The sequence below is a fragment of the Gobius niger genome, assembly GCF_951799975.1.
Source record: "Gobius niger genome assembly, chromosome: 5".
Classification (NCBI taxonomy): Eukaryota; Metazoa; Chordata; class Actinopteri; order Gobiiformes; family Gobiidae; genus Gobius; species Gobius niger.
In genome coordinates, this window is record NC_136856.1 from 16,173,226 (window position 1) to 16,199,343 (window position 26,118).

The following is a 26,118-nucleotide window of genomic DNA, read 5'->3' on the forward strand; positions in this document are numbered from 1 at the left end:
GACTCCAAAGTGCAAATGTTACACTATTTTTTCTTACATTTTTCCTCAATTAATACTTAATTAATTGTAACTCTGTCGAAACCATGTACCCAACCGGTTAGTTAAATGGTTTTAACATTAACAAAGTAATGCAAAGAATACTGTCTTTTCTCTGGAGTTTAAACTTCTAAACGTGGCATAACACACAACCAGTTTTGATATTGGCCATTTTTGTGTCTGATTATTCCTGGCTGAACAGTAGAGCTGGGATATACTGTATGACAAAAACATATAATGATCAGCCCATGGCTACAATCTGGCGCGGCGTGTTTACATGCGTGCCGAGACGCGTAGTATTCAGTTGAATTTTCCCAATTACATGTGCTTGTACGTAGCCTCATGTTGACACATAAAACAGATGAAAAAAAATTGTAAATTTTTCTGGCATTTCCTTTGGAAATATGAGGTTTTAATGTTTTGTGTTTCATAATTTGTGTCACTACTGAGTCATAAATCAGCCTTTTTTGCTCAAACAGTTCACACACAGAACTCAAGTAGCATTTTCCCCAGGCACTTTTTTACTCTTACTTGAGTAATTATTTTAGTCACTACTTTTTACTTCTTCTTGAGTAAAACTATTTCAAAGTAAAGTTACTCAAAATATTTAGCTACTCTACCCACCTCTCTCATGTGTGTTCATTAACATGTCCCGACCAAATAAACAATAAATAATACAGTTGTGGCAATAAGTTTACACATCCTTTCCATTTCTCAAAGAAAGAAACACAAACACTTTTTTTCCCACTCATCGTCAGTGATGTTGTGAAGCCATTTATTCTGAAAAAAATAAAATACAATCTTTACACTTCAAATCACCATAACAATAGAAAATACCAAAATGACCCTGTTAAAAAGTTTACACACTCAGTGATTTTGGCCTGAAACATGTACACAACCTGACACAAATGGGTTTGAATGGCTGCTTAAAGAGACTAGATGCAAGTTGGTCATTTTATGCTCACTACTGCCACTTCAGGTCTAACGCGTAGCTGCACCTTCTATATTAAGCTCGTGCATGACGGCACTTCGGACCCGAAGCAACAACTTTTTGAGTGACAGTCCAGGATTTTAGAGGCAGTTGTGGTGAACAGGTCTGGGCTCATACACATTAGGACATGGCTGGAAGATGAAGGGGGAAGAAAATACTTAATTTTAACATTTTTAAACTCTAAGGTAACTTTAAGGTAACCATCCTCACCTGTGATATGTTTCCTTGCAATCAGTGTATGTGTATAAAAGGCGTGTCTTTGGGCTCCTGGAAGACACTTGCGTCTGTCATCCAGTGCTGCACTGACGTTTCCAGTTTCTGAATCATAGGCAAAGCAAAAGAATTGTCACAGGATCTACGAGAAAAGGTGATTGAACTCAATAAAACAGGAAAGGGATAGAAAAAATATATATATATCCAAGGTACTGACAAGGCCAATTTACAGTGTTGGAACTTAAGAAGTGGAAAATTAGGGGTTCTGTTGAAATCAAACCACGGCCAGGTCAACCAACCACACTGTCTACAACAACTGCCAGGAAAATTGTTCGCGATGCACAGAAAAACCCTCAAATAACTTCAAATTCAGGACTCCCTCACACAATAAGGAGGCAGTTGAAGAAAAATGGGCCACAAGGCCAAGTTGCCAGAAGAAAACCATTACTACGCAAATGCCACAAAGCTTACAATATGCCACACAGCACAGAGACAAGCCTCAACATTTCTGAAACAATGTCATTTGAAATTTTGAGACAAAAATTGAACTTTTTGGCCACAACCATAAATGTTACGTTTGGAGAGTCAACAAGGCCTATGAAAAATGCTCCATTACTATTGTGAAATATGGAGGTGGGTCTAAAGTGGGCAATACAGGGTATTAGGAACTGTAAGTGTAAACTTTTCAAATGGCTTCACGACATCACTGACCATGAGTAAAAACAATGTGTTTGTGATTCCATTCATATTCTTTAAGAAATGGCCAAAATAAAAATAAAAATCCACCAGGGTGTGTAAACTTATTTGCACAACTTGTATGTACTACTTTTTTCATATTTAAGAATTATAAATTTGGCTTTTACTAAAATTATTATTAAGATAGAAGTTACAAAACAACAAATGTTTTTCACTACTATTTAGCACAAAAAAGCAGATAAATTAGGACTACAATGGTGGCACAACCGTTCCCTTTTATTGTCTTTAGACTTCGTGCACATAGTGTCTCTAAAGCCTTTCAAACCCCTCAGTGTTAGTGTGTTAGTGATGGTCAGCTGATGTCAGTCTCAAAGCAATAATGAACTAATCTCTTCAAGGCCCACGGTTCATTACAGGATGTCCTCACTTACTTCATTCTTAGTCGTTCTTGGGAACATAATCAAATAGTATTTATTAAAAGGCTTTTGAAAGTCCAGTGGCCTTAGCTACATGTATACAGGGATGTATACATGTGGAGTTACACACTCTCCAAAGATCCAAGTCCAAACACACCTTGCCGAGTCTTTATGAAGCTGAGAGTTCTCCCTCCATAGGTAATCACAAGCCGCTATACCTGGCACTAACACAAATACACTCTGGGCCCGCTCTTTTATAATGTGTATACAGTGATCTAATATAGAGCTGCGCTGGTTCTGATGTTGGAGGGAATATGTGCCTCTTCTGCTCCTCTCAGTCTCCTGACTGTCACTGCTGGAGCAGACTCACTGAGCAGGCCGACCTGTGCTGCTGCAGCATATTTTCACTTTTATGTGTGTTTACACTGAGGGACGACTGCAAAGCACAGAAGCATTAAAACAATGTCTTTATAGCCGCGAGAACAGAAATAGAAGCACTCTGTCGTTTGATAGCTGATGTGTGCTCGGGGTCAGGGTGAAAGCAGGACGGCAGACAGAGTGGAGCAGAGCTGCCCCCAGCTAACACTTATATAATAATATGTCTGGGATCTATAGCTCACTGAGGATCCATGCTGATATTGGTCAACAATAGAGTCATATAAAAGGGCCGGCAGGAGCCTGATCTGCTGATGTGCATCTGCATCCCACAGTTTTTCCACAGCTCAACTTTCAAAGTAACTCCTGCTGATCACACTTCTCCTAAAGTTTATATTTGGTGTCGATGCAGCCCAAGCTATTACAGACTTTCTTTAACCTGTCTCTATAGCAACCCCTGCAGGCTGTTGCTGTGGCAATAGCTGCTGTTGGGCCTTTGGCTTCATTACGAGTTTGTCCCTGCTTTAGTGGGCAGGTTATGTGTCTCTTTGATGTTTTGTGAAGGGTTATCTGGCTCGCTGCCCCATCCAGAGGTGTGCAGTAAGCAGGCACCGGGCTGCTCTCTGACATTGACGCTAAAGCCAAAAGAATAGGTCAATGTGTCTGCTGGTTCGGAGATTCGCCACACAAATGAGATGCCCACCACTCAGAGCGGCAGGGCGCCCAGGGGTGCAACCATGTCACAAGCCGTTAGCCAAACAGAGGCAACAGGCGCTGACACCAATCAGAATGGCAGATGTCCACACGAGTAGGCAGAGTGGCACATGAGGGCATGGGCCGGGCTGGCTCGTCCCTCTGTCCCCCTTGGACATGGCAGCCAGCAGACAGTGCTTCTAACATGGGCTGCAGCACCAAAGCTCCACCTTCAACACCATTAGATGATGGCAAAGTTAAGAGCTGACCTGATCACATATATGTCATTGTAAAAACTGAACAAGTAAGTGAAAGGTGTTGTTCTTTACAAAGAGTTATTTTTTAAAGGAATAGGCCACCGTTTTTACATACTGATATATGTTCTTACCTCACTTTAGTCGAGTTAATATATCCCCGTCTGGTCTTTGTCCGTGCGCTCTGTCACGCAAACAGAGCACATACGCAGCCTCTCCCACATGCCACATAGCTCCAAAAAAGCTCACGATAGAAGCTACCAAGCTCTTCCACGTGTTCCCTATTTAAATAAAGTTACGTGGTGAAGTGTTTTCATGCGAAGTATATTTACACAGAAATGTAGCATGTCGATTTTATAAGCAAATAAAAAGGGGGACTATATTGTGAGGCGTAATGATACGAGGAGTAAAACGTCCGCGCAGTAACTCCTAAAGGTTATTGACGGAAGTGAGCGGGGGAAGTCTTTAGGAGTTACTGCGCGGACGTTTTGCTCCTCGTATCATTACGCCTCACAATATAGTCCCCCTTTTTATCTGCTTATAAAATCGACATGCTACATTTCTGTGTAAATACACTTCGCATGAAAACACTTCATGTAACTTTATTTGAATAGGGAACACGTGGAAGAGCTTGGTAGCTTCTATCGTGAGCTTTTTTGGAGCTATGTGACATGTGGGAGAGGCTGCGTATGTGCTCCGTTTGCCTGGCAGAGCGCACGGACAAAGACCAGACGGGGATATATTAACACGACTAAAGTGAGGTAAGAGCATATCTCAGTATGTAAAAACGGTGGCCTATTCCTTTAACACTGCATACTATGTATGTGATATGAGTTTCATATTCCTATTTCACTAATTGAGTGAATCTGCAGAGTCTTGCAGAAAACATTCATGCTCATAACAACTCCCCCCAGAGGGTCAAGGGTCTTCACAGGTGATTACAGAACAGGATAGAGAGTGGTTATCATTTTGTGTGCGTGCATGTGCATGTGTTTCTATTTTCTAAGTACTTTTCATTAGAATGCCAGGTACTCCACATAAAGGGTTGCGCAGTAGCACAGTGGTTAGCACTCGTGCTTCACAGCTTGAAGGTCCCGGGTTAGATTCCCACCTGGACGGGGCCTTTCTGAATGCAGTGTGTGAGTGGGAGGTTCTCTATGCAGGTGATGTCAAAGAATGGCAACAGAAGCCATAAGAGTATCAAAGTTGAGCATTTGGACAGTTAACATGTATTTATGCTTCAGGTAAGGGGAGTTGTAGTGCAGTAGAATAGAGTGACTTTTAGAGCATCTTTGAGTGAACACTATAATAAAAAGGAATAGGACCAGTCCAACCCACCACAGTGGCTAGTTAGAGAGATGGCATTACCCGCCACAGCCCAAATCTACTCACTTTTCACGGGCTGGCGAGTGTTAATGTCAAGCCCTGCTTGGAGCTAACATTGAGTTGTTCCTTCGCCCATTCTTTACTTTTTTATATTGTTTTTAGCTCATTTCAGTCTTGGATAAAGCTTGTAGTTCCCCACAAAATGGCGGTGGTACTTCTCTGCTGATGTTTAATTCATATCATTTGATCCTGAACTATTTATTTTCTTGTGCTTACCTTGTTCTAGTTTCTGGAGGAACCATCAGAACACACAATGCCCATTAGGCAGTTAGACTACTAAAGTGCAGCTCTGCTAAATACAGAAGAAAATAGTTTGGTCATAAAATAAAGGCCCTTTCTGGAGCATGTAACTGTTAGAGAGAACATCGATGACAGCGGTATGTTCGCAAATGGCAGTTTAGCCTCGTGCACATGAATAAAGAATCAGTTTAAGATCAAACGAACAGCAAACTTCAATTCAGCTGACAGCTTCTTCAAAGGCTCACACAAGACGAGCTGCATTATTGTACAGCGCATCACAGGAGATGACAACATTTCTATATTGTTCTTAGTCCTAAATTATGGATGTACAAGTAAAGCAAACTTTCGTACTATGGGCCCGCTGCTGCTTTCTGGCACTTGCACATTAACTGTAGTGATTGGCTTATAAAAGTGTCTAATCTGTTAATACAGAATGAAACAGCCCATCATCGCGCCAACACTTACAACAGCTCGTCTCCCCCCGCCTCTGCAGCGTCTCTGATGGAAATAGCAACACATGGGCCACTGTCTTTGTCTCGGAGATGACACACGGCTAATCCTGTGTGAAGCTGGAGGGATCTCTTCAGCCACTCTTGTCAACGCTGATTTGTCAACAACAATCTTTTTATTTCCTCTGTAAGCTGACACCATCGAGTCTGAGCGATAACGTGATAGAGACGACGCCACATTGATAGTGAGCGGGGCGTATTAAGAGGGGGAAAAAACTCTTTTTTGCTCGCCGCTCCTTTGCTGTGGAGCTTTTGTGGGTTTGTGCTCCGTGGGTTAAAAAGCACCGTTTAGCAAACAAGCGGGCGACAGAAAATGTTGACTTAACTGCGTTGTTTTAGAGGATGCACGATGCAAAGGAAAAACAGCGGCGCATTTAATCATGCAATTGTTTGAAATAGGGGACAAGTATAGAAGGTAATTATAGATTGAGACCGCGGCTGCCTGCTGGTGAATATGCAAGCTATGAGCGCAAGAAGCAAACAACAATTAAAAACCTCAATAGAAACACCAGGCTTAAAGCGGGCAATCATGTCCAAGATGTTGGGCCTAAATGAGGATGTTGTTTTCTCTTTTCTCTTCTGTCAATCTGGTCCAGAAAGCGATTTCCTCCTGTAGAGTGGCGGCCGGGGCTAAAAGCATGTTTTAATAAGCGCACTGACACATCCATCTTTGTTTCGGAGAGATAAGTCACAACAAGCGCCGCGCAAAAGCATCCGGGGCTCGCTGGAAGGATGCCCACCGCCGCAGATCACTTGAATGTGCTTATGCTTACAAAAAACATACGCGCATGGTGACATACAGAGGAGCTGTCACCCTAACTTAAATCCTATTTATCACCAAACCAATGAGAATTTTCCCTTGCAGCCGAAGGTAGTTGGCATGTTCACTTTATGCCTCTTCGGAGATTAGTGGATTCATCCCCGCTCTGTTCGCGCCGTGTTCCCTTTCAAGTCTCTCCTCTCAACCTCCCCCATTTTCCCACACAACATTGCGGTGCATTAACTGTGCTTTTATTCATTTATTTATTTATTTGTTGTGTTTTTTTCTTTTTTTTTTTGTCTGAGGTGGGGAGCGCGGCGTAAGAAAGAAGCAAACTCTTTAGATACCTGGGCTACGGAAGTCAAAGCCCGGGCTGGCAGCTCCACGTGAGATTGAGGAGAGTGACAGAAATGTCCTCATTATAGGGTCCCCACAAATGCAGCGCCGCGGATATACAGGGAGGAGAGAGCAGTGGGGTAAGGGGAGGGAGAAAGGAAAGCGAGGAGGGAGGTGAAAAAAAAAGTTTGCAAGCTTTTGACACTTGGCGCCTTTTATCCGCGCCATCTCTCTGGGTTTGTTTTAAACTCGTAGTGGTATCCGCGAACGCACTGGCAGCGCAGTGCACTGACTTACTCTGTCATTATTATACACTATTAATTAAAGGGAAATAATAGAAGCAAGATGAACTTGTGTTGAGCCTAATTATCATGTCTTTGATACCAAATTGTGCAGAAACGTAGGGACTGTAGTGAAGAGCACAGGGAGCGCTAGTCAGACTTAGTCGGCTATATAACTTTACATCTTTGTATCGCATCTCAATACGGCACCCTTAACCCTTCCTGGAAATCAAAGCTCACTTTTTTAATTATAGAGCGAATACAAAGGCAGAGAGCGGGGGGAGGCAGGGGAAAGGTTGTGCGGGAATGAAAGCAGTGGTAGATCCTAGAACAGCGGGGGGTGCGCCCGGAGAAGGCACTGGCGCTCTGGGGAAAAACGGCACCAACAAACAAACAACAATTGGCTTGTTTTATCTGTATGTGCCTCCCGCTCCTCCACGGCTCGTCCTCCGCGTGCTTCGAGTGATCTCTGAACCCGCTAACTCCCCTGTCGCCTTGTTTACATGTTGGGCGCGCCGCTGTGTGCCGAGCTGATCATTAGTATCATTACGCTACTGTGATACAGCACGTGGAGTCGCACAATCAAACTAATGATCACACAAGTTTGAGTTCTTTTGTGTTGCACAAACCCTAAATCATACTGTCAGAAAGAAGGTGTTAATTTTGGAGTATATTTTGGCCGTAATGTTACCTTGAATGTAAAACAACTTATTTAATATCTCCCCTTTTACTTATGTATCTGACATCAATTCTAAAAATGCGATGGCCTAAAGGTTTGCAAGCTGTATATAACCACGGGTAGCACTTTACTTTACCGCACAGTAATGGCATGGTCCTGAAAGTGAAAACTTGATAATTAAAGTACATACAAGGAAATAGTACACACCTTTTGTAATACAATTATCCTAACCCAGTATAAAGAAACATGGCGTATATTTTTATAGCTAGAAAATGCCATCTCTGTCATTACTACTCTACGCTATTTCCATTCAGTTTCCATGTTGTGACAGTGCTGCTAAGACCCAATCGTGTGTTAACTTTTTTGTGTGTGTGATTTTAAACATTGAAGGCCATAAAGTCGTTTTTTATACCTTTACCCAGATCTTAGTGATTCTGATCTTGTGTTTCTAAACGCAGGCTGTAGACATATAGCTAATAGTGATTATTATTAATAGTTATGGACAACAGTGGTCTACCCGAGTCTTGTACCTGGGTCAAACCGGGTCAGCAAGGTACAAGTCTTGAGGCCGAGCTCAACCCTGGGCCGAAGTGCTTGGTAAGAGGAAAGAAGACAGCCCTCACTAAAACAGGCAAGAGATTTAACCTCTTAACCCCAGCCTGAATAGAATAGAATAGAATAGAATAGAATAGAATAGAATAGAAAAACTTTATTGTCTACCATGCACAATGATGGCAGAAATTTGCCTTTGGCTTGCTCACACCTTCAATACATTAGCCCAGCAATATACCGAGGTTTTTTCTCCAGATCAGCTTTTCCCAAATCGAACAGTGTAATGCCTCATCTGAACGCTAAGATCTCCAAAAGTGCTTGTAACTTTTTGTAACTGTCACGTCGTCACCACATTTTTGCTCTGCTTTTTTCTCTTCTTGTCACTTTTTTGTCGTATTTTTGTTGCGTTTATGTTGCTTTTTTTCGTCACATTTTTGTCGCGTTCTCATCCTCATTTTTGTTTCTGTTTTGACACTTTTTCTCAAAGCTTTTAAAGGTGGGTAAAGTCAAACTGGAGAACATGTGCTCGGATCAGGTGGGAGTTAAGGAGTTAATATTTCACATGCTACCGCTGTAGAAAAAGGTGATTTCATTTCATTTCATTTCATTTTTCATTTTCATTTATTTATTCATTTGAGCAGAAAAAGTATGTCAACATTTTACAGAAAGAAAAAAATACAAAACAAGACTTTGTGCTCAAAAGGACAACTTATAGTAAACCTACCCCGTATCTCTTATTCAAACACATACAATTTCTGCTATACTCATGCAGGAAATGCATGAGTCTGTGCTTACATATTTATACATCAAAATGTCAAAGAATTTCATCATTTACACTCTACCAAAAAATAAAAATAACTGATTTATCATTTACAGTCGTGAATAAATAAATACACCATACGGTACATAAGAGTTATACCAAAGGCACATCTATCTTTCGTTCTGATCATACAAAAATATATATAATATCGCTCAGCCCTGCTATAACCATGTAGAAATAGAAACTATCTTTCCATAGTCATTCACTTAAGATTGACAGGGAAAGGGAAAGGGGATTTAGCCGATGATAGAGCAGTCGTGACGGGTGTGTGTAATGTTCTAGCTTTGTATGTTGTATAATGGCAGGGACTGACCTGTGTGAGCAAGAGAAGAAATTGAGTTAAAAAAAAATGAGTTAAAATCAGTTTGTAGATGAAATGCATAAAATGTCTTGTTGGGGAAATGTTCCCTTTTAACAGGAATGACCTTAGTGCATCTAAAACCATCATTATCCTTCTTTGTAGTTGAACAATTGCCGCATTATCTATTATTGGCGACACTGCATGTGAAGCTCTCCGGGAATGACCAAGAAATAAAAAAATCACTTTAGCGGATGTCATCGGCCGTTGACAAAGAGGCAATGATCAGCTGTGTTTCCAGGGAAGGCTGTGTAAATGGGGTGTGCATAAGTCAAAAAAGGTGGGAAAGACACTGAGATGGAGATGTGGAGCGAGGAGAGCGGAGAAGTCAAAGCGACTGGGGAGAAGGAGAGGAGGAAGTGGTGGTGGCACAGCTGAGGTTGACACTAATGAGGAGCCTTTGTGATGGGACCTGACAGAGGAGAAGAAAGCACAATCCCCCGACACCGATGCTCCACAACATTCCTTTGGCTTAATTGGGAAGAACCCACAAGTGACTGCCATAGCGTCTGTTTTAGGAGTGTAAGACAAAGTCGACGTATACGCGCTCACTTAATTACAGAGGTTATATAGATATATGTAACAACGCGAGGTGCTCACGGCTCACTTTGTGTTCTTTCTTTCTGGCTTTTCACACTTTCCACGTCCAGAAATTCGCGCTTTTGAGTCGCGGTTGGCACAGCTTTAGAGCATTACATGGCTTTGAGGATGGCACGTCGGATATCTGCCATCTTCTCACACTCTTTAGAAGTGTCAATGTTGGAAGCCCAGCCTTTCGTCTCGCTGTGAACGTACATGCAAAGTGGCGGCGTGCGCTAATTTAAAACATGAAGTCCAGCCGGGGCACTGCAGGCCCTGCTCACTGGTTGTGTGCGGACATCGGCCGACTTTTAAGTCAACATTCGAGTTGTTTGATATGAGGATAAAGATTAGTCATGTTTATGCTTTTGTCTTTTTCTTGCAATAAGCTGCACCACCTACACCTTATACTGTATGTACGCGTTGTCCGCTTTTACTTTTTCAGTACGCGAATCAGAGAAATACTGATTTAAACTATAAACAATACAAACAATAATGAAATATATAAATGCACTGTATTCAGATACTAACGTGTGGACGTTTTTTTTTTTCCACGTACAATATTTGCCTATTAGTTACTAGCCTGGTGAGACCAGAATGATTCCCTTCTATATTTCTTTATACAGAGGGGGATCAGTCTGGAACCCGCGCCCCTGTTGGCGGCATCAGAACAATCAAAATGAGCCTGTGCTGTCAGATTTGTTTATTTGTGTCACGTGTTGTTCACGAGCAGCGTCACTCACGGGACGCGGAAGTTCCCTCAATACCAATCTACCAATGGCACACGAGAGAGAGAAAGAGCGTGTCTCTAATCGGCGGTAAATGACCAAAAACACATCAGCACTAGGCGGGTTTCGTGATTCATAATCCTGCACAAATATTAACGCAAAACCGCTAATGCCGCTGCATCAACAGCTCTGATTGGTTTACTCTGCTTCCTGTTTGCTTAAGGTACAGCGGTGAGTCTTGTTCCCAGGTCAATTGGTTACTCCATCTTTAATCCAGTATTATTTTTTGCAGAAAGTCTCACTTCCCTGCCCTTTCAATGTGCTGCTGTTTTAATAAAGACAAAAAATACAACAAATAAACCGGGCGTCCCGTGTTGTTGAAATGAAGCTCTGGCGAGTGTTTTTACTCCACGATGAAAGGATTAAGCTTAGCAAGAGGCTGGTGAGGAGGCCAGTGGAGGTAAGAAAAACATTTCCTGGATACATAGGACCTCAGGAGTAGCTTTATGGAAAAGGAGGCGCTTTTTGAACATTGTAACATGGCAAAACTCGCTCAAACATCGCTCAAATGTTGACTCTGTAAAATACATTTCTTCCCATTGTGAAATTACCCTCTTGTGCTTCTGACGTAAAACATATATTTTCTTTTTAAGACATTGCCAGAGGTATTGGACCAGCTCTTGTCTCTAAAACTAAATTTGGAAATGAAAATGTAATAAAATTCCACCATTCTAAATCACCTGCATGCATTTTCCTGCTTTTTTTTTTAATAGCCCTTTTGCGTTGTAGTTCGGTGACACAAGTGAATCTAAATTAATAACACACTGACCTGATGCTACCCACCATCTTGTCAGCCTTGTGATGAGGCTGTTGCACCTCAGAGTGGACATATAGCGCACTTTGCCCCTCACTTTAACTGCATGTACGGACACAGTGAATGGGGACACTTGCTCGCTCAACACTTCCTATGTGTGACTCCAAATCAATCATTTTTAATTTATCAGGGGGGGGATTTGTGTCATGACAGCTCATGCCAACACCAATGTGGGATAAAAAAACATTCACCGCAGCAGCGGCGGCAGTGAAAAAGCCAGTGTACAAATCCCTTGCTCTGATGCGATTATAACACACAAACAAATCAGGGCCGACTTGAATAGGCACAGAACACTAAATCATATTAAGGGGAATTCGATGTGCATGGCATTACATTGCACCCAATCTACCCTATTTTCTCCTTTTCCCTGTCTATTCCCTTGCGCTTTCTGACTTTCTATCATCACCATCTCTCTCAATGCTAGTGACCGGAAAAGTCTGTTCCCAGCGACTTACACGGTGTCTTGCCCTGATATGACTCCTTGATACGTGTTGTTTATACGCTGTTTCTGAGCCCGCCTCGCATCCTATCCCCCTCGGGACAAACCACGAGTTAGGCGCTAGTGTCACAGGTAGCGCCCCAGTTCAATTGCAACAGATAGGAACACGCTACCGTGTAGTTTCTGACTGTGTGACCAGTACAAAAGAACAGGCTGAAATCTGTGGGCACAGTAAAGGCTGAGGCTCCTCTGCAAAAATGTTTGATCTGAATAGTGAAATGGCTCTGTCTTTACAAAAATGTATTGTGAGGTGAGTTGGAGAGGGGGGGCTGTACAGTAGTGAGTGGAAGAGAAGAAGAGACGGAGAGAGTAGGGTTGTTATGTCAGAGCCAGTCGAGCTGCTCTCATCTTGCCATTATCTCAAGCACCCTCACATTACCATAATAATGGCTTTTAACCAAATGTAGCACTCTCCAAAGCGGCACAGGCAGAAAACTGTTTTAACCAAATGTAAAACACTTGTGGAAGAGCGGACTCGGAGAGCGGCAGGCGAGTGCTGTGCGGAAGCGCTGTGTGGGTTTGAGTGGGTGTTTCAGACCACATATAGCCGCCTGATGCCGTCTTGATTGTACGTACAATGTGCAGAGATCACATACATTCCTGCACAGTTCATGTTTCTGTTAATTTTAACAGATTCTGGCCTTGGGGATTCATGTGTGTAATGTAATTTCTCAGCAATGTGCTGCAGGGAATAATAGAAATACCAGTGGTATCTGAAATACTTGTGCTCACGCACCTCAAGGCTGGGGCAGTAGATGGGTCATTGCTCCTTCAATCTAAAAACTACATTAAAATAAGAAAAATGAGTCATGTGTTTGATTGGTTTAATTGAAAACTTTGCTTCACTACTGTAGTGTAGACATGTCTTGGCTGTGTTTTGCTATGAGATGGTCTGAGTCAGGTGCAGGCCAGGTGCTCTGCGTGTGTTTCCCGGGTCCAGATGGCAGCGCCACACGCCCCGCCCTGTCCACGGTGTCCTCCTGCCCCACCACCCAGTGCCACAGAAGGTCGACTCGACCGCGCCACCCACTGCACTGCCATTCTACACTCTACACTGGAAGAATGAAACGTTTTACTACTATAGAGATAAATCAGAGTGTGGCCTGCTTCACACATTTCAGAATGAGCTTAAATGCACATAGTTTTCATCATAACATGAACAGGATTCACATAAATATATCTTTCAGAGACACAGTGCCGTCCAGTGTGCGGGTGTGTGCAGGAGTGCCAGGAGCTGGTGAGGCCCACAGATGGCCCGGTGGTTCCCTCTCAGTCTGATCTGGGTTGTGGCCCGTGCTCTGATTATTGAGGCACCTCCCACAGGTCTGTGGGACGAGCTGCCGCTGACACACAGCATTTGTTTGGTTTCAGCATGACACAACCTCATTTCAGCTGCGTGATCTCACGGAGTGTTTGTGCCAACTCAAAGCAGACATCACCTCCGTGCCCACCCGGCATTCATCCGCTCGCACACTCTTACTTAATGTAAATATTCAGGCAGTTACATTCATCAACAACATTTTACAGTGTCCTGTGATCTGTCTAAAAATCAGTGTTTAAAAATACTCCGAGGTACACAATTTGGAATGATCTGTGAATTATCGGTCATTTGTTTGTTTGTTTGTTTATCATGGTTTTACGTTAATTAAAAAAACAAAACAATAATGTGTGTTCTACTTACAAGAAGCAGTGCCTGTTTTGATACATTGATGACGTCTTGAATTTGTTGTTGCACTAAAGCCACAGACTTTACTGATCAACAGTAACGTGAGGGACACAAATGACTCTGACAGGACACACAGCGGGCTAATGGTGTCACACTTCACGGAGCTGTGTCCCTTTTGGTTTGAGCCTCTGCACACTGCGCTGCACATTATGTCAGCTCTCATTCTTTACAGTAATGTCCTTCACTGTATGTACAGTCATGCACACAGGAGCACTCAGCATGGCAAACGCGCCTGTAATGAATTAATCACTATTGCATCGTCCATGTTTGTATGTATGGTGCTCTAACATGAACTGACAGGAGCTGCAGGCTTCCCGTACCCCTCGCCCCATATACCCCACCCTTCATGCCGCCAGTTCTGACATTTCTATCTCCGCAGCCTGGTCACCTGTCACTCTCAGGGCTGCTGTTAGCTCTTCACTTATCCCGACGCTGATGATGAGTGCATGTGCAAAATAAACAGAAGGACAGCAGCAGGCTTCACGAGTGGCAGCTCTCACCTAGTAATTATCTGTGCGCTGAGTGAGGCGTAAAACAAAGAACAACTTTAACTGACAACTTTTATGTGCAGAAAATGAGGCTTTGTCAGATGTGTTGGGACATAATTTGCTGTTCAGTCAATCTGGTGTTTAGGGCTGGGCTTACGCTGGACACGGTTAAAGAGAAATTTGTTTTAAATTAAGTAAATATGTTGAGCAGTTCTTCTATCTTGTGTGTATAAAACACCATATTAACCAATGAAATGTACGGACCCTTTTCATATTGCACAATGTATTCAGGCCAAACATAGCCCATAGAGATAACAAATAATAATTAATGGCATGGTGGCAGTTCGCACTAGAAGGTCTTGGGGTAAAATTTCACACCAGATGGGATCTGTGTAGAAATTGCATAATCTCCCTGTGTCTCCATGTTTCTTCCAGGTGGAAATGGAAATATTTGTGCATAATAATAAAGTGTTAAAGGCTTTGAAATACAAAACAAGATCAAAATTCCTGCACCCAAACCATCGCCTCCTCTTGTTCTCACCTCATTTATTATGTAATGGGAGTAGCAGGCCTATAGCTCTGTCTCACCAGCCCTCAGCCCTGCACCTTCTGCTCACCACCTGCCCTCCAACACGCTCCCCACATGACACCTCAATCTGTTCCACGGAGCGGCGGCACGTTTTTCTTTTCTTTCTTTTTTTCTTGCAGTTATTTCAATCTCAAATCTTATCCATCCACGTGCTGCTCGGTGATTAGCGTGGCCAGATGCCACCTCGGGTCACAGTCGCAAAGGTCAAAAGTTATGACATTTCAAGGCAAAGCTAGAGGCGTTCGCTCTCCCTCATCCTTGCCAATACATTGATGCTAGCAATTGGTGAATGTGAGTGAACGTGTGCATGACCATAACAACATAGCTATCCATGTCATGAGTGTTTTTGAGCCACGACCCAAACCCTAACCTCAGAGTATTGTGGATGTTTGTGCAATAGGCCTGTTTATTTGATTGCCATGCAGTGCGCGAACAATTGAAGTCTAATTGTATGAGATGTAAATAAAATCAAAACGACACAGATGGTGGAGGAAAACGGGAGAAAGGATCAACAGAAGCTGAATAGAGAAATGATTTGCATATTTTCCTCACACTGAGACAAAAATGCAGGTTATGGGAAGGTGGCAACAGATTGCTTGAGGAGGTCTTAAAAAGGATTTTAAAAGCTCCTAAACTTTCCAGTACAACGTGCCAGCAGTCACGGTTTGGTAAAATCTGACAGAACGAACGTTGTGTAGTGAGATCTTGGTCAGGAAGACAAACCATGAGGAAGGCGCTTCAAATAAATCATATGTTTCTTAGTCTCTCAGCAATCAGCCTTCCAATTCTTTTTATATATTTTTTTTTTCCGTTGTGGGAAGCAAAGACTTTTTGCTCTTACATGTTTGTTTGCTATTGGGCACTTGCATCTCTCCAGTTGCAGGTGAATAAAGTCTATCAAGCTACAATATATCTATTGATTTGAAGGAATGTGAGGCTGAGCAGACTAGTCAGACTGTCCCGTGTATATGGCTTCACACCCAGAGTTACTCCAGTTAAAATATGACGGGCCGGGTCGCGGGGGCAGCAGTCTCAGCAGAGATGCCCAAACTTCCCGGTCCACACACACCTCCTCCAGCTGTTCTGGGGGGACCCCGAGGCGACACCAGGCCAGCTCGGAGACATAGTCCCACCACCGTGTCCTGGGTCTTCCACGAGGCCTTGTCCCACTAGGACATGCCTGGAACACCTCCCGCGGGAGGCGACCAGGAGGCATCCGGAACAGATGCCCGAGCCACCTCAGCTGGCTCCTTTCGACGTGAAGGAGCAGCGACTCTACTCCGAGCTCCTCCCGGGTAACTGAGCTCCTCACCCGATCTCGGAGGGTGCGCCCAGCCACCCTGCGAAGGAAACTCATTTCGGCCGCTTGTATTCGCGATCTTGTCCTTTCGGTCATTACCCAAATCTCATGACCATAGGTGAGGGTGGGAACGTAGATCGATCGGTAAATCGAGAGCTTTGCCCCCCGACTCAGCTCGCTCTTCACCACGGCCGCTACACACTCGGCTGCAAACCGCCCCAGAGCGTGCTGAAGGTCCTGGTTCGTTGAAGCCATCAGAACAACATCGTCCGCAAACAGCAGAGATGAGATCCTGAGGCTCCCAAACCGGACACCCTCCGGCCCCTGGCTGCGCCTAGAAATTCTGTCCATAAAAGTAATGAACAGAACCGGTGACAAAGGGCAGCCCTGGCGGAGACCAACACGCACCGGGAACAGGTCTGACTTACTACCGGCAATGCGAACCAAGCTCCTGCTGCGGTCATACAGGGAACGGACAGCCCTTAACAGAGGGCCCCGGACCCCATACTCCCGGAGCACCCCCACAGGGCACCACGAGGGACGCGGTCGAACGCCTTCTCCAGATCCACAAACTCCAGTTACTCCAGTTACTCAACAGGAAAAAGAGATGACTTGTAACTTACAGGATGTCTATACATGCGTTTCCAATTACATCACACATAGTTCTGACGGGCATTTTGAATACCGAAGTAGAATTATGCAATACTCCAACATGTAACAATATCTCTTCTCAGGGTGAAAATGAAAGACAGCTGATTGACCTTGGCATTTTTATTTACTCGTAATCATTACTCAAGAAGACAACAGTAAAAATACGGCCCCAGAGACGCGCGTTTATGTGATATAACCAGCAAATGTGGCACAGATGTAGCAGCTACAGCTACAGCAGGATTTACTTAAAATCTGCTTCACTCCTCAGACTAAATTAACCCATCAAAGAGGAAACAGAAAACCTTTCTCTGTGATTTACAGTTTGTCATGTCAACAGAGTCTCAGTCTGAGTCAGTATTTAAGCTGCTCAAGACGTTAGCATGCTACCGGTTATCATATAGGTCCAACCATTGACTACAACACGATAAAGCTCAGCTCTGACCTCTGTCACATGTTGTATCCAAGGCTAGATGTTTGGAGTGTGGTTCAGGGCTGAGCTGTTGAAGCTAGATGCTAACCGGTAGCATGCTAACATCTTGAGCAGCTTAAACACTGAGTCACTGGCTACTTCACATAAACGTGCACTCTCTGGGGCCGTGTTTTTACTGTTATCTTCTTGAGCAATGATTATGAGTAAATAAAATGCCACTGTCAATCAATTGTCTTTCATTTTCATCCTAGTAGTAGAGATATTGTTACATGTTGTAGTACTGCATAATTCTACGTCAGTATTCAAAATGGCTGCCATAAGAAAAAAAGTCACGTGACTGAAAAGCATAGGCCAGCGTCATGTCTTCAGTCATCTCTGTTCTCCTGCATGCAGTGAGCTCATCTTTAGAAGTGACACTAACATCTGTTTACAGTAGGCCGCTTTTTTTGTTTTGCCCATATGAATAACCCTGTTTGCGGAAAGGTCAGAAAGTTGATGACAGTGAACTGCAACTCCCATTTGTTTTATTGGTGGGCGTTCCTTATGTTAGATGTTGCTGTCCCTATGTTTAGAATGTGCTCCTGAAATTCTTCGATATTAAACACTGCCTTTAACATTCCGGTGTTTATTACAAGTAAGAATTTCAAAACAGCCACTAAATATACATCTGCCAGATCTTCATGACACCCTCTTCTTCACCCTTGTCTCAAGAAAATGGAAACTTGCTCTAAGCTTCACTCAGTGCAAACCGGTCAGAGCTGGGATGAAGCGGCTAAAAGCAATGAACAACTTTGAATGTCCATACTTAAGTTTTATGATTTTCATGATTGAGTTTTCTTCACGAGACCCCAGAGGGCAGAAATGCAAGGCTTATGGCCCGACTTCTCTCTTAATTGAGCGTAAACATATGAGTTCAAGCTCGGTCCGTTTCACCACACTCTCTCAAGCTTTTCCAAGACGCTCTCAGCCCAGTTCGACTGAATGAGCGGCGCGGCCTGCTACGATCCAGTGTCAATGCAAGACAACAGACAGGAAACACCAACCTCTGCAAACATCCCGACCCATGACCATGAGGTGCTTTCACAGAAGAGCAGCCAGACTGTCACAGAATATGCGCCTGTGTCTGAGATGTGAGTAGGAACGACAGAAGTGAATGGGCAAACTTTAGAACTCTGCCACTCGAAGCTCGCCGTAAGTGGGTGTTTTACCGTCACAAAGCACAGACACACTTTGACAAGACCCAGTCTGATCCAAAAATGGCTCCTCATGTTTGAATGTTTAGAAATCTGATATGCATTCATCATAAAGAACCATGTGAAATACAAACAAAAATCTATATTCATTAAATATTGAATGATTAATGAGTCAATAAATAAAAGGTTTACTCCACATTTTACATTAACTGCATAGAAGACATTTTTTTTTCTGAGGGAAGTTGATCTAATACTAAAACAGTGTCAGTAAAACCTAAACCAGAGAACTTCTGACTAAATCTCTGGATCTCTAGATCTCTGACTAAATGTATATAGTGACAGAGTCAGACTCAGACTGAGCCTGGTTTATGTGACCCTAATGAAAACTAACCCTTGGCCAAATACGCCTCGCTTACAGAGTACAGCCCTCAGTTATATTAAAGAGATTTACTGACAAAGAACCATGATATAAATGAATGTGAAGTCAGTGCATGTATAGAACTCTGAATCCAGAGAGCTTAAAAACAGATCTCACTTAGTATTTGAGAAAACATTGCATTCGATTATTTGGTGTATGAAGTGACTTATTGCGTTAATGCATCTAATGCATCTATTTAATATAATCTAAGCATGAACAATATTTAATCTAAACTAAGATTGTTATACATAAGATGAGTTGAAGGAGCAAACAGCTAAATGTGCATTTATTCAATGCACAGAAAGTAGTTGGATGTGCTTCTTCTTGTCAACAAATACAAATAAGAGTAAGTATACTAAACTGGCTTCACTTACGGAAAACATGAAAGGATGGAAGACCTGATAATTGGATAGTTTTGTAGCGTAGTGCCGGCTCTATGCTCCTCAAGTGCGTCTAATTTGAGATAACAGGAAGTGTATCTATGTTGGGGACTTACAGAAGATGGAGATATGTGTCATTTGTGTAAAACAGTTTGATGTCTCTGGGACCAGCGCGTTTGCGTAACCATAGAGACTGATGGCAATTCCAGATCTGTCTCTGCCTCATATTCCTCTGTCCTTCTTTTCTACATGAAAGACTTTCACTTTTCTGTCAATGGCCCGCAGTCATCTGAATTAATCATTGATCTTATCGGAAATTTGCGTCCGCGCCGACCCTCAGTTCCTGCCTTTGGGGAAAAAAAAAGTGCATTTCATTGTCGGGGAACATGCTAGATCAGATGAGAGTAGAAGAGAAGGAGAAGAAAGGCGTGATGGTGAGGTTCAAGGGGACTACGTTCAAATTAGGCAGAGACGGGACAGGCAGGGAGAACACAGGGGGTTAGACCAAAGAACAAGGGATTCACTGAGCGGCAATTAAAAGAGGAACAAAGAAGAAAGGGCCGGGCCGCTCGACAAATTCGGAGGAGTTTTTTGAAGTGTGAGATTTTTTTTTCCTTTGTTGCCGTCGTCACCCAACACCTGCCACAAGTCATCTCTGTTAAAAAGTCTCATATATCTGCAAAGACCCTAATCAGCTGGCTATCTACAGAGACCAACATTTCCTTCCTGTTTTAAGCGATGCTCTGATAGATCTGTTCATTATTTTTCTCTTGGAGATGGGATGATTTTGTGTTGGATTTTTTCTTTCCTTTTGTTTGGATTTTTGTTTTTTTTGTTCATTCTTATTGTTTGTACTGATGGTGAGACACAAAATGTCCACTCATGTCCATGTACTTGAGAAACTTGTGTTTAAACTAATTTAATTGAGTGTACTGTAGATAAAATGTGTAGTAAACAAGTCCTTTAGTTATTGTTTGGGTCACTGTTTTTTACTTACTTGAGTAAAATTATTCTAACATAACATTACTCGTACAACAAACCTCTATCTAAAAGTCCATATGCAACTAAAATAAACTAGAAATACTGTGTTTATTGTAGGCGACTGGCTGTTGTGGACGCTCGCAGCAAAATAATCCCTGAAAGTGATGTAGGGACAAAAGGCAAAGCTACTACCACATAAACAGATCTTGACCCTTTCTGCACTATCATGGCAGACACTTTTCCCTTTGGCCAAAACTTCTCCTGCTCCGTGTCTTTCTGTACGGTGGCCCCCTGAGGACAAAAGTGGAGATGAAAGTAGATCTGCTCTTGTGGGAATATCAGCGCTGAGCGAGAGGGAAAGGGCCCGGCTCGCTGCTCTGTGCTCATCCCCTCAAGATGTATCTGAGAACAGGAAGTATACGATGGAAAAGGAGGATTTGGATGCTGCAGTTTGAACTCAGCCTCAAGTGTAAATAAAAGTGAAAAGGATTATCTTAGAGAGTTTGGTCGCTTTGAGTGTTTTAAGTAAAACTATGTAAAGTATTGTGTTCATTTTAATTCACTTAAAAAAAAACAGTTTCCTGATAACTAGGAGTAGGTGCATTTTGCAGGCCATACATTATCCTATAAAGCGCAGATTTTATGTAAAGGTCTTCATTTATCCAGTGCGTCCCATCAAATCCCACCACTTGTCCCACTTTTATGACATTTTGAGGTGGTCACTCTTGTCATGGGTCAGCAGAGTGAACAGGAGCGGGCTCAATACACAACCTTAGGGGGTTCCCGTGTTCAGTGATGGTTCTGGATGTGTTGTTGCTCGACACTTTCTGCCTGTGTCGACCCATAAGAAAGTCCAGCAGCCAGTTGCATTGTGACTCGTTGACCCCCAGATGGTCTGGTTTGTGTGTGAGCTGCTTTGAGATAAAACGGAAATCTAAGAACTGCATTCGATCTTAGGAGTCTTTTGTTCCAAGGTGTACATGGCTGTATTGAGCGCTGTGGAGATATTATTCATTCATGCCATACTTGGTGATGGTGAGCTACTATTTCAATTCAATTCAACTTTATTACGGACTCGAGGCCCAAAGAGACAGAAACAAAATACAAAAAATGACACCGTCACTTTAAAAAGACAGCTATACCAGTGCCTCCACATCCTCGACTGATAGCGAATGGCACTACAGGTGACATCAGCCAATGACCTAACTACTGTATTCACCAACTTATTAAAACTGTACATAAGCATCCGCACTGTATTGTATGGCACTGTATTGTAGACTGGGGTAGACTGATAGAAGTGGAGCTAACAGTCTGTGCCATTGGCCCCTCTGATCACCACCAACCTCTCACTCACACACACCCCACATTCATTCTGGCCTATTGTACATGTTTTCATGGTAGGGGAAACCAGAGTACCCGGAGGAAATCTACACAGACACGCAGAGCTCCACACAGAAATGCCCCGGGATCGAACCTGGGACCTTCTAGCTGTGAAGCACAAGCGCTAGCCATTGTACCACCGTGCCATCAGTGAAGGAATTGCATTGATAAGCAAACCAAACCTCCAAGGAAGTTAATTTGGTGCATGACTAACTATTGGAAGAAACAAAAAACTACCACAATGTTATAGGATTTGTGCTGTAAAAGACTGGTTTCTCAAATAGGCCTTCTTTGGAGTTCCCTCACACCTCTGGCCCCAGGGCGGCCCAGAATCTGACACAATTCTCCACTGCACCAGGAATACCTTCTCACTTGGGTTATTTTTTCCCCATGAGCCTCGGTTTAAGAATGAATAATTAAAGGTGCTTTTCCTCTCCTATCAGCTTGTCTCTCACTCTCACTCAAGTGTTCGACACAAGTGAAGCATTTAGAAAAGGTGAAGATCAGCGGGGCTCTGCTTTGGGACTTAGTTTGTTACATAAGATGTCACACTTTGAGATGGCGGAGGGAGAGTTTTGTTTTCATGTTATAAGTATTATTTCAGAAGGATTATACATTACAAAAGGAATCCTCATGGTGAAACAAACCAGGAAGAGCATCATCTATCCACCGTTTTTACAGTACAGACAGCATGTTCATAGCTGCATAAAGTATTGATATTTGCTCAAATGATCCATATAGTTTGAAGCTCGGTTTAGTATTGATTAGTATCTGGGAATTTATGTTGTTGTTTTTTTCAACAATCCTGATAGAATTACTTTGTAGCCTGCTCCCTTCCATATGCAGATCATTATGAAACCTCAGTTGTAAACTGTGTCCCCTTGACCGAGTAAATTCATTTGTCTATGTTATTAAATCAAGATGATGTTCCATTTGTTTTATTACAAGGTTTTCTATCAGTGTAGCAGCAGGTTTTGCATTTATATGGGTGAGGTTACCTGGCAACAACAATGGTCTCTTGAAACAACTATTTCTCTTTCACTTTTTTCTTTCTTATACAAGAATTTAAACGTTAATTGCCTTGACTTCATAGAACTGATACATTTACTGTGGCGCTGTTTTTCCCCCTGAATTAGACATCATTAATATAAAAGAAGCTAATTTATTTTTCTTATTTTAGATATTAGATTTTGCCTATAGACTGTGACACAAGTATCTCCTTTTCAGATTAATAGATTTGCACAAATAGCCACTGATCAAAGATACATTTCGATTGCCTATTACATTCACACATGTCTTCCCTCACCTGGTGTCAGTTTCATCTGCAGGAAAGCGTTTAGCCGTCGATGATGTTTCCCATCTCTAACTCTCCTCCGACTGCCTCTCCGTTTCCCTTCCCTTAGGTGCTGTATTTCCATAATGGTTCTTGTGACTGTGATGCACTAAGCGGTCGTATGGAAATGCAACATGCCAAGGAGCACATTACTATCCGAGCAGAAAGATGCTGTAGATGTTGAGGATAAAGGCTGCCTGGTCAACCTCACTGTAGCAGACAGGTGCAGGAGACAGAGGAGTAGATGAACCTACTTTTTCATGTGTAGTTCTAAAGGGTAAATCACAACTTATATAGCGCATTTCTACCGTCATTAGGCCCAAAGCGCTTTACAGCAAGGAATCAGTCACCCATTCACTTTCTCACTCATACACCAATGTACGCAGACACTGGAGGCAAGGTGGGTGAAGTGTCTTGCCCTTCAGGAGATGGACCCCCAACCTTCCAATCATGAGACAACCCGCTCTACCAACTGTGCCACTGTTGCCCAAAACTAAGATTGTGATCTGTTTCATGATAATGGTGTCTGGAATTAAAGTTTTTCCCAGAAAGTACAGTATGCCAGCATTCATGTTTTTGTTGAGTATTTGAACCAGCTGATTAAAGCAGTACTAAGTAACTCATGCCCCTAGAGGCCATAAGCGCCACTGCAGGTGTCGTAGCATGTTGCGTTTTTTTTTGCTCATTAATTGTCCGTGAGAGTAAATACTACGCTGACAGAAAAGACAAAGAGAGAGACGGATATTGTACATCCAATTACACAATGGAGATATTTTTTCACTGAAACTTGGCTGTAAATACTGCTTAATTGGTGCTAGCCCGCAGTTAGCTTTACCCGTTAGCCTGTTAGCTTCTTCGTGATTCCATTAGTGTGTATTGCGGCCTCCGGGTCGAAGCAGGGAAAGCTGCAAGGGTGGTTTTCTGGCCAGAGACACCAGGGGGAGATGAAAGACCCTCCAATCATCCCATAAACACTTGTATTACCCCCAGAGGGACAACGGAAAGGATTTATTAAGGTAAACGAGTTACTTAGTTCTGCTTTAAGACTAAGACTAGACTAAGTACTGTTTTTTGCAGCATGGGGTGAAGTAACCTCTTAACCCCCACTCCAACCAAGCACATTTTCTCCAGTTTGGCATTACCCGAACCCTAAAAGCTTGAAAAAGTGTCAAAATAGTGCCAAACACAAAATGAGGATGAAACCGCAACAAAACAGGCGAGAAAATAATGATGAAAAAGCAACCAAATAGTTACAAAAGCGCAAATTAAAAAGTTACAAATAACACGGTTACAATGCAAGGTTTGTTTTGTGGGTCTTAGCTTTTAAATGAGGTGTTACACTGGCCGGCAGGCTGTATGCTCCAGTCAAGAAGCTGAACTGGAGAAAGTGCACTCGAAAAGTTAAATTGACCAATAATGGATGTTTGAAAGAAACTTTGAAGGTGCAGGTTTAGAATCACCCGTCACTGGGGGAGTCCAGGGGTCCGCCCCAAAAACAAGCTTAAGCGATTGTCAAACTTTGTACGGTAGTTTGTGTTGCAACTTCTTTAGGTCTGTTTTTCTACTAAACCTGACTTTACATACCCTTGTTCTTAAGATTAACAATTGGCAGGAAAAACCTCATAGTTGGGGGCCCTGCCTGATGGTAACGCCTCCCTGTCACCAAGGCTCCTTGAACTGCTCAGACATGATTCAGGGACAAATGCACTAAATCCTTTAGTCACAGTCACAAATCAGTAACATTAACAAATCATTAAAATAACATTTTGTTTCCTTATAATCCACAATGGTTAACATATTTTTGAATATCAGGCAATAACATCACATATGAGTCATTCCTAAACCTTTATGGTAAGCGTTTCATAATAACTAGTGCTTTCAGACTGAGCTTTTTCAGTGGCAACACAGAAATTCATTTGTGCCCAAAGCCACTAAAGCCTATTTTAATTTGCTCACATGATAAAGAGTATGATTTTAGAGGATAATATGATAAAATGTTGAATGCGTGCACTCACAGCAGGAGAGGAGTCAGCGTATATGAATAATTAATTACTTCTACTCTGAGCTTTTCTCTCTCATTTGTGTCTCATCCCAGTGTCTCTTCACTGTAATCTTTGATCGTAATCACACATTGATCATTTTACAAATTGAAAATAATTGAGGACTTCACAAGGCAGTAATAATGATAATAGCTTAGTTTTAAGATAAATAGTTGAATTCCCGGGTTTGATTTTGAAAATATGAATATTTTAGGGACAGGGGTCAAACACTTTTTGTTTTGGATTGTGCCCACAAACCTGCCTTCTTAATCTGACGAGGAAACTATTGTGTACGAATAATGCCGTAATTCTTCTTTAATCAGACTGAAGATACATTAGCGCTGTGATATCAATCTGGAATGTCATGTACCTCGATTTAGCTCATCACAAACCACAACAATAGCTATTCAATAAAATATTTAGTACTTTGTGTTTGTAGTTGTATAGCAGAATACAGTACCTTCCGCTTTTCCGGCATCATCCTGTTAACAAATAAAAGTGCTTCCTGTTGTTGGCTAATGTAAAACCTGTTATATCACCAGTGGTGCAAACTCAAACAAATTAGAGTGAGCTCAAAGATGGATTTTGGACTTTCAAATCTCACGACATTGCAACACAAGGTCAGTTCTTTTACTCTGTTATGTTAAAATAATTTTGCCGAAGTTAATTTGTCTTTTGTGGTGGCAGAGATGAAAATATTGCTTTTTGTGACCGTTTTCTTTCTGTGAACAGTAGTTACAGAGAAATTAAGCATAAACCAGTCCAGGGCATGTGTAATATAAGAGTTTAAAAACAGATTCTTTGTATAATTTGCCTGCCCTCGACTTCAGCATTAATCAGTCAACCTATTGTTGTGAGTCCTGCGTTCCCTCCTTCCAAGAACGCTTTCCTCATGCATTACAGCCTACTGTACGTGTTTGTGTTGTTGCATGTGC

General features: G+C 42.5%; 1 protein-coding gene across 1 annotated transcript in view; it reads right to left on the minus strand.

Moving 5' to 3' along the window:
• Positions 1-8,867: 8,867 nt before the first annotated feature.
• The window catches only part of ccnjl (cyclin J-like), a 194,104-nt gene continuing 176,853 nt past the window's right edge, over positions 8,868-26,118 (minus strand). Inside the window, exon 7 of the mRNA XM_079556478.1 lies at positions 8,868-8,891. The gene's annotated coding sequence lies outside the window, so the exon portion shown is untranslated. The remainder of the gene's footprint in view (positions 8,892-26,118) is intronic.